Source organism: Phodopus roborovskii, unplaced genomic scaffold (assembly GCF_943737965.1).
Source record: "Phodopus roborovskii unplaced genomic scaffold, PHOROB, whole genome shotgun sequence".
NCBI classification, from domain to species: Eukaryota; Metazoa; Chordata; class Mammalia; order Rodentia; family Cricetidae; genus Phodopus; species Phodopus roborovskii.
Window position 1 is genome coordinate 51,469,970 of NW_026126511.1, and position 18,143 is coordinate 51,488,112.

An 18,143-nucleotide genomic window follows, 5' to 3' on the forward strand; every position below is an offset into this window, starting at 1 on the left:
AAAAAAAAAAAAAAAAAATTAAGGGTCCTTAACCACTGACTTTGAAATTATAGCCATTGTATAAAGATACAGAATAAAATCTTTTTAGTAACTTTTATCTTTATTCTAATATAGAATTCTATATATAGAAAGGTAATTTTCATACCTTTTCTTTTAGCTGGCACTCTTGAAAACAGATTTGAGGGCTTAAAGACAGACAGTATGATATTTCAAGTGACCTGAGGTTTAGGAATGAAGAAATGGCATGGGATATACTAAAAGTAGATTGCTACAAACCTAGTCCAGTTTGAATGGAAAATTTGTTAGGAAATGAAATAATAAAAATGGTTTTTTCAAAAGATAGAGTAAGTCCCATATTAAAGGGGAAAGGCAGCCTTTAGCATCAGGAAAACTAGGTAATCATACAAGAAAGACTGAAGTTAGACCTTATTACCATGCATAAAAATTCATTCCAAATAAGTCAAAGGCTAAACAAAAAGTCTAAAACTGAAACTCCCTTAAGATAACTTAAAGTTGCTGGCCTGTGATGGCGAATGCCTTTAATCCCAGAGGCACAAGGAGACAGAGGCAGGCAGATCTCTGTGAGTTTGAGACCAGTTTGGTCTATAGAGCAAGTTCCAGGACAACCAGGGCTACACAGAGAAGCTCTGTCTCAAAGATGCATTAACTAACTAACTAACTAATTAATTAGTAGAAAAGTAAGAGCCAGCTCCCACAAGACATCCTTTAACCTCCATACATGTACATGGTGGTGACATTCATACCCACACACAAATTAATTTAAACATGCCCACAGGAAACTGAGGCATAGAGAAGTACTGTCTGCCCCAGAGATGGTATCTCATGCCTATAGTGCCAGGTTGGGGAGCAGTGCTGATGCAGGAGGATTGCAAGTTTCAGGCCACCCTAGGTTAACTGAGTAGGATCCTGTCTCAAAAGAACAAATTACAAAGAAAAATTCTATAAAGCACCAAAATGAGAATAAAAGTGGGGGCTGAGGAAGTGCCTCAACGAACAAAATGCTTGCTACACAGAGGACCTGAGTTTGGATCCCAAGAACCCACATAAGCCAAATGCAGTAGCACATGGTAACATCAAACAAAGATCCTATCTCAAGCAAGGTAGAAGATGAGGCAAAAGCCTGAAGTTCTCTTGACTTCCACTGTCTACAGTGATGCATACATATATTAAGTCATAAATAGACATGTAAAAAGAAAAGGGGGGTTGAAGAAATAGCTTAGAAGTATAGAGAACTTTCTGCTCTTGTAAAAGACCCAGCTTTCCTTCCCAGCACATAACATCAGCTGGCTCACAACCTCCTATAACTTTAGTTGAAAGGGATTAGACATCTTATTCTGAACTCAGGCACTGCCTGCCCATACATGGCACATATACAGACAAACAGGCACACACATGCATAAATAAAGGGTTTTGTTTGTTTTTTGTTTTAAGTAGAGCTGGAGAGTAATGAAGCGCTTGCTGTGTAAGCGAGAAGACCTCAGTTCAATCTCATGCACTAGGTGGAGCATGCTAAGTTGGTTATGGTAACATACCTTTTTGTTCAGGGATTACAGAAAGATTCTACACATGACTTTAGAGTAAATCTTTTAAAATTTGTATAAGTGAAGTACTAAAGTATAAATTCCTCTCTACTTCAATTGTAGGATATGGCAAATTCAGGAGACAAGACAGAAAGTTAATTTCTTAGGACTAAGAGTAGGCGGAATGGACAGTTGGTATTTAATGAGTAAGATATATCAGTTGGAAGTGAAGAATTTCAAGTAATAGGGTTGGTGGTGATGAATGTTCTTAATGCCACAAAAACCGAAATCCTTAAAATACATAAAGTGCTAAATTTTGTTACATATGTTTGACTAGTTTTTAGTTTACACACAAAAAATTGACTTGATTTTGAAATCATTCATTTGACATTGGAATAATCATTTAATGTATATATGTACTATACAGGGACCAAAAAAAAACAGTAATGGGGGTTGGACTATGTCTTTGTGTATGTTTAACAGTGTCTCATAGCTCAGGATGCCTTCAGATTTACTACATAGCCAAGGATGACCTTGAAATCTAGATCATCATTCCTTTATCTTCCAAATGCTGGGATTATAAGGATGAGTTACCATTGCCTTAAATCAGCATGTGGTTTTGAACAGTTAGTTCATGATGTTGTGTCTTATAATTTAGGTCATTCTAAATCGTTTCTAAAGAGAAACTATATTTTGTGCACTATTTACTATACCAACTATAGTATAACAGTTGGGGTAATGGTAACATGAGTAGGTGTTCAGTAAAATAGCCATGTATGTTTAAAATTTAATGAGATATTAGGTTTGAGGAGAACCTAAAATTTCATGTAACTGATTGCTGATTAGTTTGGCAACTGACAAACTGACATTTAGAAAGGGGAATCTCTGTTGAGTAATTGCCGTCATTGGATTGTCCTGTGGACATGTCTAGTGAGCATTTTCTTGATTAATGCTTGATTTGGGAGGGCCCAACCCGCTGTGGGCACCCTCACCCCTAGGCTGATAGATGATCCTGGTTGATATAAGAAAGCAGGCAGTGCAAGCCAGTATGCAGCATTCTTTGTGGCCTTTGATTTTGGTTCTTGCCTCCCTGTTCCTGATTTGAGTTCCTGCCATGAATTCATTATGGACATTAGGTTGAAGGTGAAAGAAACCCTTTCTTTCCCAAGTTATTTTTCACAACAATGGAAAGCAAACTAGGACACTGATAAACTGATGTGTAGATATCTTGAATAGATGTGTAAAATTGTATTAAAACTTCAGGCAATAATAGAGAAATAGGTGAAACAATCGTTGCTTATATACACAAGTGATCTATCTACATTTTAATAGTAGAGGAAATATAAAACTTAATGGAATATGACTGCTTATAAACAATTAGAATGAATGGAATATGACTGTGATGCCTATAAAAAACTAGAGATGAAGATTTCATGGTTTGTTTGTACAAATTTGTCCTATAATAGAAAACAGTATGCCTTTAAAGAAATAGCCATTTTAATGAGAAACAAACAAATGGTCATTCAGGCTTGAGCTACAGGATTCCTGTTCTATATCCTTTTAGGAAACCAAATTGACATTTTATTCTGGGTAATATATATTAAATGACACTGAATTTACAGTAACCATTTCAATATGGAGATAAATCTTGAGTGTTCATGTATGGATTGGGAGGAGCTATATATTTTGAGGGTTTGTGTGTGTGTGTATATATTCATACATGTATAATTACATTTAGTATGAGTCACTTTTAATCTTTTTCTAAGTATTTTGTTGGTATAAATTTCTTGAAACTGAGTTCATGTTTTTCCTTAAACATAAAGCCTTATCGTAAGACTTGAATTTTGAAATGTGTGCTGCTCTTAATAAGGTAAAAACCACCCTTTATAACCTTTTCATTTGTTAAATACATTCAAAAATTTGTCTAGTTAATAAATCATACTCTTATTAAGTTTGCCCAGAAAATGGCTTGCTTTCCTCATTTTTATGATCACTATAAATTACAGCATTATATTAAGTATACAGTAAGCTTTTAAATTTATGATATGAGCAAAAATTTTATTTTACTCAAAGCTTATAAAATTATGCATTTACCAGTGTTACATTTTTAAACATGAATTTTATGTATTCTGCTTTTTCCTAAAGACTCTTTGTAAATTACTATTTAGGTGCTATTGTGTTTTCAAAAACAAAAAACCTTGGAGTAAAGTAGCAGCACATAATGGTTTGTGGATTTTGAAATGGTGCAGGCCATATTGTGCTGCCTCAAAATACAAGGATCTGATCTTCTGAAGAAAAAAACGTGTTTTTTATTTATAGCTTCTGTGATAGCAGTGTCAGCAGTGCCTTAGCAGCACGTAAATATTGGCGTTAACATTCTAAATTATCTCCAGTATTAACTGTGCTGCTGAAGTAAGGTTGGCCACACTCTACAACTGTAATTTGATGTATATGGATGTTACTGGTGTGTTTTCAAGTTTTTATGATTGCATTTTCTATATTGGTGATTTTGTTTAGTATAATTCTGTAATAATGTTATTAATAACTTTCTACTTGTATTATATCTGTTAATACTGTGTAACTGGGGGATGAGAATGTAGCTCAGTTGTTAGAATGCTTCTGCCTAGCATGCACAAAACCATGGGTTCCAGCCTCACCACTACATACCAGGTTCACATCTGTAATCGGCAAGTGGAAGCAGGAGAGTCAGAGCAAGTGTAAGACCTATATGAGAATCTGTCTCCAAAAAAAAAAAAAAAAAAAAAAGAATGTAATTATTTCTGTGTCTATGAGGAATTGGTTCTAGGACTTCTATGGATACTCAGACTTGCAAATGCTTGAGTGCCCTATGTAAAATGATATAATGTCCTACATAGAGAAACCCTGTCTCAAAGAAAAAATGGTATAATGTCTGCTTGTGACCAATGCATACACCCTTATACTTAAATTCATCTCTAATTGTTTTTAATGTGTAATGCAATGTTATGTTACACAGGTAAATTTTATTACTTATTCCCATAATGACAAGAAAAAAAAAAAAAACTTTGTGAATGCAGCACCCCACCCAAAAATTTTTTGTTTAATTGGTTTGATGTTTTGAGACAGGGCCTTACTATATGGACAAGGCTGGCCTGGAATTCACATAGATCCTCCTGCCACTGCCTCGCAAGTGCTTTAACTAGAATTGTGTGCCACCACACCTGGCCGCTGAAATGTTTTGAATCTGTGGTTGGTTGAGTCCACAAATGGAACACTGACTGCAGCTGTGGTTTAAGCATATATTTTAATTGTTGGATGTCTTCTAGAGTCTACAGTGGTAGAGTATATTACAGACAAGTCCTGTTTCCCCAACATTTCCATTAAAAGTTTCTTGAAACAGTTTAGAAGCACCATAGAATTTATTTTAATTTGGTTTTATATTCTATATGAATTTGAATTCAAATTATTACTTAAGATAGAAAAATAAATATTAATTTCCTCTTGAAGTTTTATCTTAGATAAAGTATAAAATATCACAGATTTTGAGCAGAATTTAGAAGATAATCTTTAGTATAATGTGTCTAAATATTTCATTTTAAATGAAGGAAGAATGTGTTGAATTTCTAAACTTTAAATGTAGGAAAATCCTTAGAGATGACCAATTTTTTCATTGGGTAACTAAGGAAACAAACCAAAGTTTAGTTTCCAAAAGATGACATACTAGGTTCTTATGTCTTCTTGTAAGGAGTAAGGTTTTTCCACCCGCTGCCAGTCTTGTCCCGCCACCGCACCAGTCCCAAATAACACACTGAGACTCTATATTTGATATAATGCTATTGGCCAGGTACTAGTTTCTTATTGGCTAGCTCTGTCTAAAGTATTAACCCATTTCTATGTATTTCCACGTGGTCTTACCGAGAGCGGACGAATGGCGATTCTGTTCTCTCCAGTCTCTCCATCTTGACTCCTTCGTACTACTTCCTCTTTCCTCCTTGTCTCCTAGTCCCTCCTATCTTGCTTTCCTATTGGCCAACAGTGCTTTATTAATTAAACCAGTATGAGAAACCTATACAGAATGACATCTCCCATCATCTTCTAACTTTATAATAATCTACTGTTCTTATTTTTACTAAAACATTTTCTTAAGTTCTTAGCAGAAGTTTTGTTTGTTTTAGTTTGAGTTTTTCTGTTTCTTTGGAGCCTGTCCTTGCACTTACCCTGTAGGCCAGGCTAGCCTCCAACTAACAGAGATCTGCCTGCCCCTGCCTGCTGAGTGCTGTGATTAAAAGATGTGCTCCACCACTGCCTAGCTCTTAGAAGTTTTTTAACAAGTTAAAGTATGAAGGGCTTCTGTATCTTATTAATATTTAACTTCAGATTTAAGCCAAGTTGTAGTGTAGTTATTAATTTTATAAATGTAAATATAGTCAAGAATATTTTAATTACAGTTCAAAGTAAATGTCCTTTTTACTATTCTGTATTCCTTATTTGTAGTGTTTAAGTCATTATTAAAAATGTTAACTGTCATCTAGGGGGATGGCTCAGCAGTTAAGAGCACTGCCTGTTCTTCCAGAGATCCTGAGTTCAGTTCCCAACAACCACATGATGGCTCACAACCATTCATACTGAGATCTGGTGCCGTCTTCTGGCCTGCAGGTATACAGGCAGACAGAACACTGCATACATAATAAATAAATCTTTACAAAAAAGGTTAACTGTGATTACTTCTTACAAGGAACATCTTACCTTTTCAGATTAAAGGTTCTTAATGGATTCTAACTAATATGCTGTGAAAATGCTAAAAGTATTTCAGAGGTATTTTTCGGGAATTGTATTTAAAGGAACTACTACTCAGTTGTAATTTAAAGGTAAAATTAAGTTAGTTTTAACTTATTTAATTAATTATAAGAACCACATTTAAGAGCAATCACTTTTTTCTGGTGGGGCTGTCTATAACTAAAGTAGTAAAAGATTCATATTGTGGCTAGAATTTAAATACTGCCCTTTACATGAGAATAATGTTGGTTCTTTTGCAAATCACTGTGGGCCATTGAAGTAAGCATAGCAATTGGAGCTTGATCCTTGTAATCAACATAAAGGCAAAATGAGAGAACCAACTCTATAAAATTATTCTCTGATATCCATAGAAATCATAATAAAGTTTTGTCTTAATCATTGGACTCAACCTTTTTCATCTTAATCATTATATGAAAAACAATTATGAAATAATTACAGATACATAATTTGTTCTATTAAAATATGCTTAGAAGTATTCACTGGATGAATTTATAGTTTATCTAATTTTTTCACAACAATCCTGAAATTAGATTACACACACACACACATATATTCCTAAACTTGTCTGAGGTTAAGATTTCTTCTAAATGTCAAGAAAAAGAACCCTGCATTTTACATTTGCCAATACATATTTATATTTCAGATGTAAAGAAGGATTGTTTGTAGCTAGTATATTTACATTAAATTTTTCATTCTTGTTTTCAGTTGTAAAAATGGTTAAATTTTTAAATAATATGGCCAGAAAGAAAATAGTGACACATCCCTATGATATCAGCCCTTGGGAAGTGAAGATGAGAAGACCATCAGAAGTTGAAAGTCATCCTCAGCTCCAGCCCAGCCTAAGCAACAAACCAACAAGAACCAAAGAAATCTCAGTGTAATCAGACTAGGTTGTAACCTGGTGATGTAACATGTGCTGTTCGTTTGACTCTTGATTAAGGTGGGAGGAGGGGGACTTGTGGTTTTTGAACAAGAATGCCCCCATAGTTCATGTGTTTGAATATTTGGTCCTCACTTGGTGAAACTGTTTGGAAGTACAGGTGTGTGGCATAGGAGGAAGTATGTCACTAGGGGCCTGGCTTAGAAGTCTGAAACAACACTTCCTGGTTAGCTCCCTCTCTGGCTGCTACTTGCACATAAAGATGTGAGTTATCAGTTACTGTTCCAGTGCCCTGCCTGTCTGCTTGCTGTTGTAATGGTCAAGGACTTGAACCCTTTGAAATTGTAAGCCCCAAATTAAACACTTTCTTGTATAAGTTTGTCTTGGTCATGGTGTCTCTCTTCACAGCAGTAGAAAAGCCACTAAGCACTAGGTGGTGGTGACTAAATTGCACTGTTCTGAGCCTGCACCTCTCTCTTGTCACCCCCTACCTTATAATCCTCTCTCTGCCCAGCTATATCACTCCTGTCTCCACTTCCTTAGTGCTAGGATTAAAGGCTGGGATCAGAGTGAACTCTATGTCTCTTTTAAACAAATTCAGTCTTGTGTGACCCAGGGTGACCTTGAACTAACAGAGATCCCTCTGCTTCTATCTTCAAAGTGCTGGGATTAAAGATGTGTACCACCACTGCCTAGCCTCTATGGCTAACTAGTGTGGCTAGCTTTGCACTCTGATCTTCAGGCAAACTTTATTTGTTAGATCATAAAATATCATCAGAGGTAGTAAAGTTAAAGTTGTACCCATTTACATTAATAATAACATAGCCATCTTTCAAAGAAAAAATAATTACTTATGGGTATTCTGTTGTGCTCTAAAGTTTTGCACACACAGTTTTACAAGTTAATATTTTATTTAAAATTGATTTTTCTGTTTTTGGTTTGTTTGGGTTTTTCCCCTTTTGTAGAGGGATATTATTCCCTTTGTGGAAAACAGTTTTGTGTGTGTGTGTGTGTGTGTGTGTGTGTGTGTGGTCTCTCATCTAATAGAGATGGGGGGGGAATAGGTAATTTAGCTACTTACATATCTTGGAGAAGAAATGAATGATCATCATCAATACATTTCCATCTACCAAAGAGTTAGAGAATAGGTTAGAACATGTTTATTTCTAGTAGCTTGAACCCTTTAATACACAGATTGTTCCTCCATCAGAAACTTAAGGGATTGTGTTCTTGTGTATTTATAAAATATATCCCAGGCATTTCACTTTTCTCTATTCTCCTTGTTTGTTTGTTCTAGTTTTTGTGAGTTGAACTCACGACCTCCAAAAGGGCTCTATTGCTAAAATATCCCAATACCAAAAAAGAAAACTATTGAAGTTATTTTTGTGCTGAGTGTTCCTCAGCCTTAATTTATTAATGTGTCCTGTGGATCATCTTTTAATGAGGTTTCTCCCCACTCCCACATCTGCCTTTGGTGAATAATATCTCTAGAAAATTATGGTTTCATTTACTTTGTCATTTAGTCTCATATTTAGGAATGCTTATATGTAAACTTTCCATATGCAAATTTTAAAATGTCATTTTAGTGTGAATCAATGAAGTCTAGTATTGTGCTAAAATGTAAGAGAAAATTTAAATTGTTTCTTTAGAGAATTTGTGGATTTTAATAATTAAAGGTTTTCATATCATTGTTTTATATTTTCATTTGTGGTGGCATAAAAATGTTAGATGTTTGTCAAATAGCACTAAAACTATATTTGAAGCCAGATGTGGTACCCACATGTATTCCCAGCTTTATCTCATTAAGCCAAAACAAAACAAAAATAGCCAGGTATGGTTGCACACACCTTTTATGTTGGCTCTCAGGACAGAGCAAGCAGTATTCTATGAGTTCAAGTATGGCGTAGGTGATATAGTGAGATTTGTACCATTTATGTACTGAGAGATTCTTAATTCTATTTCAATATTGAAGATCATATAACAAAACCAAACAGATAAAGTCCCTTACTTTCATGGAGTTTACAGTACGTGGATAATGGATGAATACTGGGATGAAGAAAAAAATTGACACTCTATGTTCTGTGGGAAAAAAGGAAGTAGGCAAGATATAAGTGGTATAGTTATTGCTATTTGGAAGTATATTTTCAAATATACTTTTAACAGTATACTTGAGGGATGTCTCCTACAGATGACATTTGAATAGTAAAACCATATAAGATCCAGGAGAAGAGCCTCTGAGTAGTTGAAATAACAAATGTAAAGATATTTAAAACTAACACATTTGTGGTGTGTATAGGAACATCATAATATGTGTATGGAAGAAAATGGAGAGTTATAATTAACATTTTAACATTTTAGAAATTGGGACCGGTGCGATGGCTCTGTTACTAAAGATTCCTGCAAAGCTGAGCCTGATGACCTGAGTGAATCCAGTCCCCCGGACCTACCTACAAAGTAGAAAAAGAACAAACAAGTAACCTCTGACCACATTCAAGCTGGGACCTGCATGTGCCACCACCACATAAACATAAAATAAAACTTGTGATATGTTTAGAAGTCTGGTGTTACACTTGAAGTTTTTAACTTAATATAAAAATAGTTGTTAGTACTTTAATAAAACCTAGACAATTGTACATGTCCCTGCCTGTTTGGAATTTGCAAATGGAAGAGAATTTTTTGTTTGCTTGTTTTGTAGATTTATTTTATGTGATGGGTGTTTGGCTTGCCTGTATGGATGTGCTTGTGAGGGTGTCATGTGGGTGCTGGAAATTGAACCCAGGTCCTCTGGAAGAGCAGCCAGTGCTTTTAACTGCTGATCCAGAAGAGAATGTTTTTATTCTGACTCAAGAACCTCCATCTAAGACCTTGGGGGGGGGGGCATTTAAATGGGTTATTAACCAGATTTTTATTAATAGTACTTTGTTGGTTCTCATTGTTTTTCCTCTTTATCAGTTTAGCAACAATCAAAGTAAATGGTTCCAAGAAACATTAAATTTGTTCTCGTTTGTCAGCAGTCACTTTTGATTTGCTGCTGTAGTTAAGTTCCTGGTTATTTCTCACCCCCCTTCCAGCATCTGTTTTAATCTAAAAAATTTATCAATATATACCACTGATTTAATTTTTCTAAAACACTGCTCTTTCCTACAAAATGAAATTCAAAGTCTACATCATGATCTTGCGTCATCCTAAATTGTTACATTTTATTTCTCAGATGATTAATTCTAAACTTTATTTTAAAGCTCCCCCTCTCCTTATCATCATTATTAAGTGTGGGCATTATACAACAGCATCTATGTGGACATCAGGGGACAAACTCAGCTCTCTCCATCAGTGTTTACAAAGGTTCCAGGAATCAAACTCGGGTCACCAAGGACATACAGCAAATACCTTTACTAGATATGCCATCTTGCCAGTCTCCTGTCTCTGGTACATTTTTAAATTTAAGCCAACTCTCTATTGTGTGCCAATTATTTCTTCATTACTATGCTGTTAACTAATCTTCTCATGGGCCTAACAAATCGCTATCTGGATGTGTGGTGGGTTAGATTTCATTTTTGAGACACCATTTTGCTCCAACAGATAGCTCTCTAAATTGTAGTCCCCCAGAGTCAGCCTCTGAATGAATAATCATAGGAAAGTGCTGCCATGCTAGCTTTTATATAGTTCTTAAACCTTTTTCCTTACCTTACTACATCTGAGAGTTATTGACATTTCTGTCAATATTTGTACCTCCTTTACTTCCATGTATTAGTCTTTTAAAATCACCAGCAATATAAATGAAAATTTTAACTTTAAGGTACCAAATTAATACATCCAGAAGTGTAAAACACTAGCCTAAACATTAAATCCTAACAGTCAAATGTATTTGAACAAGTGAGATAGCTAATAATTTATTTCTCAGATAGCTGTCAATCAGCTACAGTAGTATAGTTTTAGAATTATAGCTAAGTAAATAAATTATCTCAAGTGGTTCCTGTGTGTTTGTTTTGTTCATAATGGAACAATTGGAAGCATTTGTAAAGTTTTTAGTAGCAAGTTAATTAACATACTGTGCTCCTTTTAAAAGTATAGGTAAATAAATGAACAAATTGTTGGTAAGTAAATTAAGATTATGAAACAGTACATATAGATTCATTAGGTTTATCACTGGTTTACTATGGGTAAGAAATTTCATTAAGAATGAAAGGGTTTTATTTTTTATTATAGATGTCATATATTTAGTTTTTGAAAGGAAGAGAGAAATCCTTGAAACTTACAAAAAAAATTATTTGAACTGTTGTTACCACACAGTCACCCCCAATTTGGAAATTTACAGAAAGGGAATTACTGTGGAGGAATTTTAAGAATGATGATTAGGAATTAACTATCAGAAATGGACAAATAACTCCAAAATTCGATGATTCTGAAATTAGCTTCAATTTTTTTTTTTTTTTTTTTTTTCCTAGAAGTTCTCAAAGCATGCTTGTTGCTGTCATGGCAGTAAGAAAAGGGAGGTTAGAGAACAACTTCTCGTGTAATTCCCTGCAATCAGACTCAAGCTGTCAGGCTTTGCACACCCCAAAAGTAAAGCTTTGCAATCCTAAGTAGTGTAAGTTGTTTAATTGGCGATTCTTACTTTCTTAGAAGCCTCCAAAATTTGTAAGTACTTTGTAGTTTTATAAATTGATAGCTTGGCCACGTTTCCCTAGTGCAAATCTGTAATCCCAGCACTTGAAAGTACTTAGCAGGAAGAGCAGATTTGAGATCAGACTGAGTTCTGAAAAAGGAAAATACAATCAATAACTTGTTCCTTCTGGAAAGTGCTTTGTTGGTGTAACTCAAGAGAACTTGCAATGGTTTTGAATACAATAATTTATTCTCTCAAAGTTTTATGTTGCTATAACTCAAGAAAACTTTGTATTTTAAGTACTTGTTGCCAGGTTTAAAGGAAACTGGGGACATCAGGCTAACTGTGGTGCTCATTAGCATACCAAAGAGCTTGCTGGGCCTGGAGAAATGGTGAGTTCAATTCCCAGCAACCACATGGCGGCTCACAACCATCCATAATGAGTGCTGGTGCCCTCTTTGGAGTACATACAGAACAATATAAGCATAAATGTAGTGAGACATTCACTTCGTCCACACCTGTGACACTGACTATAGCCATTGGGGTGGGGACAGGGGCGGTGTTTATGTGGGGGAACTAGGTCTGGGGAGGGGCCCCCTGAGATGGGGACAAAAGAGCATCCTGAGGCATCCTTGGGACCAGTGTTCTCTCGCTGTTGTAAGTTATTTCCCCCTGAATAAACATCTATTCAGTCTATTTTTCTTGATCCTTATTAAACCACAATACATAAATGATTTTTCTTAAAATCTGCACTTATAATCATTTTCTAAAAAGATAATTGCTTTCATTCTGCCTTTTACAGTAATTCTAAGTACTAAAGTAAGTCCTACATAACCTATAGAAATTTTCTTGGATGTTGATTCAGAAAGGCTGCCTTACCTATTATGCAACTACTTTCAATCTTGCTTATTATGTTAACATAATATGCTTCTGTATTCCTCTCCTAGTAGCCTATTAGTGGAATTGGCTTGAGTCCAGGATATCTTAGTTCATTTGATGATCTGTGTTGTAAATAGGGCTTTCAATTCTGTACACCATCAGAAAATATGTTCATTCTGTTATTCACTAGAATACAGCGATAACAGTATTAATGTGTCTAACTAACTAAGGACAACTTGTTGATCAGCTAGCCTGAAAATGTCTTTTCAGTAGAATTATCAGGCCTCAGTTAAACAAAATTTATAGGTCACCAACACCACAGTTTAGCTAAAAGATGAGATGAAAGAAATGACAAGCATGAAACTTGTGGAACAGTGTTTCATGTGTGGACTAAGCCTTACATGACTTCTTTATTTCTCATAGAAGTGGCATAGTAGTTGGATAAAGTTTTCAGAACTAAGAGAATCTGTGACAGTATGTATCTATTTTAATTCTTCAGAAAAATGTAGCAGAATAAAATAAATGTATTCCAAGATGCTCTTTCTAAAATGTTAGAGGACTTTGAAGATAAGGAATGCCAGGTATTCTACCACCTCAAGATTAAGTGTTTTTAAAGTATTAATATATTTAAGTAGGCTGGGTTTTTGGTTTTTTTTTTTTTTTTTTTTTTTTTTTTTTTTTTGTCCGAAGCTGTCTTTGTGGGGCTGCAATCAGAACCAGCTGAGTGGCCCCAAGTTCATACCTGAGAGAGGGGGTGTGTGGATGAGGGACAGGCTAGCTATAGACAATAAAGGAAAGACAGACAATAAAAGTCAGGAGGGCAGACCAGTCAATACTGAAAATGCCACAAGTTTATTTTTCACCACTCTTATATACCTTATCCAAAAAGGGGAACACGGTATCATATCAGATTTCTCTTCCTCACTTATTCTAAGGGTTCAGTAACCACACCTTAGCTTCAACTTGTGCCCTAGTCTTAAGAGTCAGGAGTGGCTACACCTCAGATTCAGGTCTGTTAAGACAGTCAGTCAAACATCCTTCTGTATCCACACCTTTAATATTTAGGTCTTAGGTCTTGCTGAGGACAGTTTTGAATTCTCAGTCCTTGTGCCAAGATGGACACCAACATTTTTCATTTCATCACGATTGACTTTGTGGTTTATTAAAACAGCTTTAAACTCGAAGTCAAACTTACTTAGGCTAATGAACTTTTTCATAACAATGAAACCAGAAATTCTTTTTGTCTCACCAAGAAACAGTTTTGCAGCAGTACATTATGACTCCTTAACACTCATTTATATTCTTTATACTGAATTTTAACCTGTTTGACCAACCCCAAAGTACCAAGTTTGAATCTTCCCAGCCTCAATGTGTAGCACTCAGTGTTAGCACTGCATTTAGAAATCATCTCATTTCTGGACTCCGCTTTTGTTTTAGGACCCAGCTGTACAAACTCACTGATGCTCTAACTTTAATCACTGTTTTTTGTCTTTTTTTCATTTTGTAAACTTTATTATGAAAAAAGGCTCATTCCAATCATATAAATGAAATCTCTTGGTTTGATTTCAATCTGTGGCCTGTTTTCTTTATAGTTGATTACTCCCAAATTATACTTGTTATTGTTGTAATTTAAGAAAAGCAGCTCAAAAGAGAAAGATGCCAATTGACAGGGTTCAAGCAGAGGGTTTTTTGTTTGCCCCCACCCAGGGAAAGGGATCATAAAAAGAGGAAAGGGAAGCTAGGGAGCCAGGCCTCTGGAGAAAGTGGCAGGAGAGAGGAAAAAATGGGAGGGTGAGGAAAGGGGGAGGGAGAGAGTTGAACAGATAAAGGAGAGAAAGGAGGATGGGAGGTGGGCAGGGCTCTTATAAGAGGGAATATAGTGAATGTGCACAGGTGGTGCTCTTGATAGCTGCAGGTGAGGGCTTCTGTCAGAACCCCATGGTCAGGCCAGTACAAATGCCTGAATACTAACAGTTATATCTGTCAAGAAAATATATATTTAATTCACATTTATTCCTTTATAATTTTTCTGATATAACTGGTATCCAGTTTTAATTCATTTTGTGAAACCTAACTGCTCATTGTCCAGTTCATCTTGTGACAAAACAGCCTGAGATGGTGTTCCTTTTAGAATAAACATTAATGTTCTAAATACAGCAGTTACCTTACCATTTTATAATTGCTTAGTAAAGTTCATCCTAAAACTAACCAAGTCCTTAATCTGCACAATTATAGGCCATGAAGAGATCTTTGTTGAGAATTCATCTAAAATTCCTTTTTGCTGGGTGGTGGTGGTGGTGTATGCCTTTAATCTGGAGGTAGAGGCAAGCCACAGCAAGTTCCAGGACAGCCAGGGATATGCAGAGAAATCCTGTCTCAAAAAAAATGATAACTAGATAAAAGTACTTTTTTATTTGCATTTCAATTTTCTGTTTTATTTATTTTGTTTCTTTTAGGATTAGGTTTCACTCTGTAACCTAGGCTGGCCTCTAACTCATGGCAATCCTGCCCCAGTCTCCTGAGTACAGTGATTACTATTGTAATCATAAGACAATGTTCTGCTTTGATTTTCATGTATATAATAGATTCATTCTGCAAATTACTATATAGTAATTTTAAATGCATAAGGAAAACTGAATATATTTTGTATTTGATACATAGTAGATATTAATACCTAATAGACAAATATTTAGCAGCAACTTGAAAAGGCGAGTCATGAGTTTTGAAATTGTTTAGCAGTCATAATCATAGCTTCTTTTCTAATTTACTTTCATCGGTATTTTTGCTTTTACTTACTCATAACTGAAAACATGAGAATTCTTGCTGAAATAATAAAATGGGGTTTTTAGGTTAATTTATTTCAACCTGTTGTTTGTTCCTTTTGGGGGAAAAGTCATTCTAGGTTTAGAGATAATTGGAGTTAAGATTAATTAAAGAATCTACAGAATAATATGTAAAGTGAAACAACAAACACCCATTATGTTTAGATGATTCTATGCATAAGGATCAGAAGTTACTTTAATTTTTTGTCTTCATTTTTAAGGTCTCGGGTAATGTAGCTTCCATTTTAATTCAGCAACATGTATTTTATTCATTGATCTAACAAGTTACATTGTTCAAAGGCAGTTGTCTCTGTCACTCTTCTCTTTAATGTCACCAGGATGTATTTCATTAGAATGATAATTGAGCATATATGAGAAGTTTAAGATTTCCCACGAGTAAAGAAGGACATAAAAATAAGAGGAATGGGCATAATACAATAAAAGTCATTTGGGGGTTGAAGATGAAGCTCACTAATAGACTAATAGTTGCCTAACATGTACAAGACCCTGGATTCATTCCCAAGCACTATAAAAAAAACAAACAAGCAAGAAAACTAGTCATTGTAGAAAAAAATAATTTGCTAAAGAAATAGTTGGCTTTGTAACTTTTCCAAGGAATAACAATGTAAACAAAATTTAAACTTTTCTGCCCTAGAGTTCACTGTAAACTTGGAAATTGGCTGTGCTGCTGGCTAGCTATGAAGCTTAACCAAATTTGAGAAGCTGAACTATCATGTCCTAAAATTTTTTATAATGCTAGACAAGAATCGACATCTGAAAACTATATTAATATTTAATATAATAACATGATACTTAAAAGTAAAAGTACGCTAAACTTGGAGATATATGGAAAATTCAATGTCACTGTACAATTCTGGAATTTTAACTTGGCCATTATACAAACCTTGCATTTGTTTATTTTTTCTTAACAAAACAGAAATATGATCTCCATTGCACCTTGGAGAATAGATACTTAGATGAAAACATAAGTGTTGATTGTATACACCTGTAAGCCCAGAAGTAGATGTTTTGCCAGCATAACTGGATCCTGTCTCAAAACAAAATCACAAAAAAAGAAAAAAATTAAAGTATTTGGAAATTTTATCAGACAAAATGTTTAGTTTGATTATTAGGAAATGTGCAGTGCAGTTAACTGAAGTTTACATTTAGTATTTAATCTTCGGGTGTCTAATGCAGTAATAGAAGTTGCAATATTTTAGTGTACCATCTTAGAGTACTATTAGTTTTAGAGTAAGACCTTACTGTAAACCCTTATAAACTATAATGCATCTATAAACTTTAAGAATTGTACTGACTTACATCCTATCAACCTAGTATTTGATCACTTTTAAAAAAGGAAAGAAAAAAAAAAGACAGTATCTCACTGTAACTCCTGCTGGCCTGGAACTCAGAGGTCTACCTTGCCTCTGCCTTCTGAGTGCTGTGTTTAAAGGTGTACAATACCACACTTGATTGACTGTTTTAAAGAGAAAAGAACAAGCTGGGGGTGTAATTCATTTGGTAAAGTACTTGACTAGCATGCAAGAAGCTGGAGATTTGATCTTCAGCATCATTAATCTGGACCTAGTGGTACATAGCTGTAATCCCAGCACTTGAGAAGGGGAAGCAGAAGGATCATTAGATACATACCAAGTTTGAGACCTCAGATACATGAGGCCCTTCCCCCCCCCACCCCCACATATGAGCCACTTATTTGGGGATTAATAAAGGTTCAACTTGAAGAATTCCAGTCCTTAAAGCAAAAATTCACTGTTTCAATAAAAAATGTATTTCCCAATTCATTTGAAAGATGAGCACTAAAGATTTCAAAGTATAAGACATTTCAGTTAATATTTATTGGTTGCAAAATCTGAAATTGCTTCAAAGGGTTTGGATTATCACAAATGACTATTGTCAGTGACCTAGAATCTCTGCTACTTAATAGCTTAAAGCAGGACTATCTGAAGTTCTATGCTTGCTTGCGTGGGTTTCAAAAGTGAGTTCAAGGCCAGGCCAGGCAATTTGGCATGACTTAGTTTAAAAAAAAAAGCATCTAAGATATAATTTAGTGATAGAGCACATATCTAATATATCTAAGCCCCTATTTAGAGTCCCCAGTAACACTAAACAGAAATAATGACTACTAGTTTTGACTATGGCTTTTATATGTGATGGAAAAGGAAAGTATTGAAATAATTTGAGAATGTGGTAATTTAGTGATTCAGATTTTATTAAAATGAATGTGGTTTTGTCTCCATCAAAAGTTGTTGCTAGAGGTGTGGTATGGTAGAACTCAACTGTAATCTTAGGCACTCACAGCTAAGACAAGAGGATCACAAATTCAAAGGCAGCCTAGGCTACACAAAGCACTACACTGTCTCAAAAGACCAAAATGAAATACTAAAATTTCAGTAGCTCTTTGAATTCAAGGCTATTTTTGTTTGCATAGCAAACTCCAGACCAGCCAATGAATGCTACATATTGAAATCCTATCTCATAAATAACCAGAATTACTAAAATCCTACTTCAAAATGCCTTACAAAGTTTCTGTTTACATTTTTCAAGGAAGATAATCTTTATTTAGGGAAAATTTTATACCCTATATTTCACTGTCTATAAAAGATGATCCACGTAAACAA

At 34.9% G+C, this 18,143-nt stretch overlaps 1 protein-coding gene and 1 long non-coding RNA gene across 3 annotated transcripts in view; one reads left to right on the plus strand and one right to left on the minus strand.

Moving 5' to 3' along the window:
- Positions 1-7,573, plus strand: part of LOC127230303 (uncharacterized) — a 55,794-nt gene extending 48,221 nt beyond the window's left edge. For both annotated transcript variants that reach the window (XR_007835173.1, XR_007835172.1), the window contains 2 exons: positions 6,053-6,176; positions 7,023-7,573. This is a non-coding gene — a long non-coding RNA (uncharacterized LOC127230303). The remainder of the gene's footprint in view (positions 1-6,052; positions 6,177-7,022) is intronic.
- The window catches only part of LOC127230298 (GTP-binding nuclear protein Ran), a 1,116,469-nt gene that overhangs the window by 916,821 nt on the left and 181,505 nt on the right, over positions 1-18,143 (minus strand). The window lies entirely within an intron of this gene.